The sequence below is a fragment of the Martes martes genome (genome assembly GCF_963455335.1).
Source record: "Martes martes genome assembly, chromosome: 10".
Lineage (NCBI taxonomy): Eukaryota > Metazoa > Chordata > Mammalia > Carnivora > Mustelidae > Martes > Martes martes.
In genome coordinates this window covers 13,063,929-13,067,752 of record NC_137898.1, presented here as the reverse complement: position 1 = coordinate 13,067,752, position 3,824 = coordinate 13,063,929, and positions in this window count along the sequence as shown.

Genomic DNA, 3,824 nt, shown 5'->3' with positions numbered 1-3,824 from the left:
AGAGATAACACCACGGCTGCGCATTGGGCGGGGTGCGCGACATGGGTCGCCTACTGTGACCCTCCTTTAATAGCAGGGGACTGAGGCTTGGTAAGGGGAAGAGACTGAGCCGGCAGAGCTGGGCCTCCAGCCCCAAGCTTTATGGCTCCAGAGTCTACAATCTTGACTTCTAGGCCACAGCTGTCTGAGAAAAACCAGGGCACCCGTGGGCCCCTTCTTTTCTGTATGTGTTGAGCTAAACCAAGTGTCTAGGCAGCAGTACCGAGAAATTTGCAGAACCTCAAGGTTTCATATCACAGAGTGGGTCAGATGGCCCCTTCCCTCCACCTGGTGGCTGTGCCATCTGAGACACATGGAGGCCAGGTTACAGGGCAGGGAAAGGGGGACGCGAGGCTTGCAGACCCGGGAAAGGTCAGGCCCCGAAGAGCTTACGGCACGTGCAACCCCACCGCACTGGCCAGGCTGCAGCCACAAGGAAGACTGGGAAACTGTCCTCCTGGGTCCTCAGGAAGAGGAAACAGTGCACACAGCACCCTCTGCCACATTATCCCCCTCTTGCCCACAACCCCTCCAGCCCAGAGCCACAGACAGTTACACACACCCTTCCCTTGTGTGTTCCTTCTCACAAAACTTTGTTCTCCACAAGCGACCCATCAACTTCCCAGAGGTTTGCATAGATAACACCATCCGGAGTTTTTTCTCCCAAGAGTATCGCCTTTTAATCAAGGGCTATTCAAGACTGAAAGGCCTTGAACAGCCAAAGATATAAATGCCTAATGGTTGAAGTTCATGTGCAGTAACTGACGTGCTGCACACTTGAGAGATAGCTTATCTCCCTCGTCCTGCCTCCAGGGAGCCTCAGTCTGGAGGGGTCTGGGCCCCATTCTTCCCCCCCTCCCTCTATCTCCTGTGTCGGCGGGCTAGATACTGGGCTACGGTCTATACTGCCTCGATCCACATGGGCTACTGGTGTCGGCTGCAGCTCATTCCCCATCCAGGAGAGAAGGGGAGGCTGATAAAAGCCAAAATACTGGTCCCAGAGCTCCCTCTTCAGATCTTCCTTTACCAACCCTCCTCCCCCTACCCACAGCCGATTTCACTGTTCTTCTAGAAGCAGAACGTCAAGAATTAGCTTGATAAAGTATGCAAGGAAGGGACGGGGTGGGGGGGTCTGACCTCCAGGCAGCCCTCTTTTTTTGTCCCTGGAAGACCAACATGCTGTGATTAGGGGCTTCCTGGCTCAGTGTCCAACCAAGGCAGACGGACAGACCCCTCTCCTGAGGAGAGGCCTCTGTACCTAGAGGCAGTCCCTGGGCCCAGCACTGGTGACAGTCACTGCAGTGCCCACGCCTGTCATCCTGCTGCCAGGGGCCTGCTCACGTTCAGGGGACTCGTTTCCTGCTTTTTCACCACCTCCTCCCCCTGGGGGTCCCCATTCCTGTCCTGTTCCATTGACTCTGGCCCCTTTAGCAGCAAAGCCCATCTGAGAATATTGTTCTTTTTGTTCCTGAAACTCTGCATCCCATCACACGCCTGGACCGATGCACACACAGACGTAGACCTATACGCGTGTATGCCACACACACACACATACGCACACTCACAAACCCACTGGTACACACATATACAGGCACACACAGATCCAGGAGAGTTGGGGGGCAAAGCTATATGGGTGTACACAACATCCAGGTGTATCCATAAATACACAGAGGTGTTTAAGGTGTGCTCAGCACACAGAGACACATGGACTCGTACAGTTTTGCATATTTACAGATAGAGACTCCCATGTGCAGGGATAGACACAAGCATACAAGGATTGACTCTTGTACATACCAAGATGCATATACACACATGTACGTGTGTACTTACAAACACACTTTTACACTCTCCCTGCACCCCGTGTGGAACTACACCCTTGGGAAATATGTCAGTAGATCACGTAGCTAGCTAGCTCTGTGCCTTAATCTCCCTCCCTCTGCATCCCCGCCCCACCCCCCAACAACGCAGGGCTCTCTGCCCTCCTGATACCCAGCTCAGGCCCGAGCTCCCTGGTTATCAACCCCAGCATCCTGCCTGGAAAAAAGAGAGGGAGCAGCGTTCTCCATCCTCAGGGACAGTGAGATGAGGGGAAGGGGCTCTAGAATAGGGATGGGAGCCTCACTGCTACCTGATGCTGTAATTTTTGCCCCAAGGCCCTCCCAGTGGAAGGCAGCTCCCATCTGAGACTCTGTTCTCTCTAGGGAGGTCAGCTGGGGATGGGGGAAAAGAAGGGATTGGGGTGGGGGACACACCTCAGAAAGGAGTGGAGGACCCATCTCAGGAGCCAGGGACTTTAAACTCGCCCACAAGGGGCTGGGAGAATAGAAAACAGGGGCCAGTATCTGAGAGACCAGGAAGACCCAGAGCTAGAGGAACCAGCTGCCCTAGAGGAAGGGACTTCCTCCCTCCCACGTGATTTCCCAGGTGGGATCTCAGTACACACCATGCGCACAGCAGTTCTTGAATGGGTGCAGTCCCCTCCACGTTGGAAAGCCCTTCCATGCTCCCCCCCACCATCTTGCACCCCATATGGGAGCCGAACAAAGCAAGAGGGCCAGTGTCCCACTGCGCACCAATGAGGCAGTCCTCCGGTGGTGGAAGTGGAGGAGGCTGGGCAGGGAAGGCCCATGGGGAGCCCACCAGCCCACTGGGTGCCCGGCTGCTCCCGCTGAGCTTCCCCGCCCAGCCTGAGGCTCCCCTGGCAATCCTCCAATGTGTGCAATGAGATGGAGTTGGGAAATGCTGTGGGAAGTCTGGGTTTTTGGCCAGGAGAGGCTGGGGGACAGAGCCTGGAGGGGTCCAGGGACTGCCAGGGGAGGTCTGAAGGGAGGGGGCTCCGAGGCAGGGGCTCCACACCTCAGGTTTAGAAGGAGCGGACGAAGGGCCGATGCCTTTCACATGAAGTCAGCTGCCAGCAGTGGAAAGCATGGTGACGTCAGCGGTTGCCTGTGTGGCGAGTGGCCCTCCTTCCCTCCTTGGCTGGCTGGCTGGGACCAGGGCTGTCAGCGTGCTTCCCACGTGCCCCTTCTAGCTAAGGTGCACCCAGCTCTTCCCAGGGGAGGAGGGAGGCAGTGTGTTAAGAGCTTCATGAATTAGCTGGTTAAAGTATGCCTATTGCACGTGATCGTCACAATGCCCCCAAAAGATAGATGTTATCATCATCCCCATTTCACAGACGGGCAAAGTGAGGCTTAGTGGAGGTAGTAACTTGCCTGGGTCTCAGCCTGCAAGAGGCAGAGCTGGATGTGGATGGCGGCAGGCTTACTCCAGCACAGATGGTCTTAGCCTTGGAGCTAGCTCCCTCACATCTGGCTTCCATGCTGCTCAAAGCTGGCGAATTACCCGTCAGCCAGCCCTAATTCCCACAGCAATCCTTCGTTCTTCATCCATACCTTACATTCACATCTGCTCCTCTCCTCCATCGCATCAGTCACTCCTCATGGCCCTCATATCAGAGGAAGGGTAGCAGCCCCCCAGCCCCAAGCCTAGTGCGGTCGGTGAGGCTGGAGAGCCCCCATCTATCTCCCATACAGGGTACCCCATCACCTGGTTTTGCTTTGAGGGATCCCTACATTTCAGCCCTCCTCACAGAGGATGTGGCTTCTCCAGCCAGGGGAAGGTGTGAGTTTGGAGAGGTATGTTCAGAGAACTCAAAGGAACAGTGTGAGAGTGTACCTCACCACTGCTTTCCCTTGCCCGGGTCCCAGTCCCCCTCACCTCTGGCCCATAGGGCTACATAGTTGCCTTCCCCATTCACAGGCTGCCCTGAGACCCAGTATCCAAAA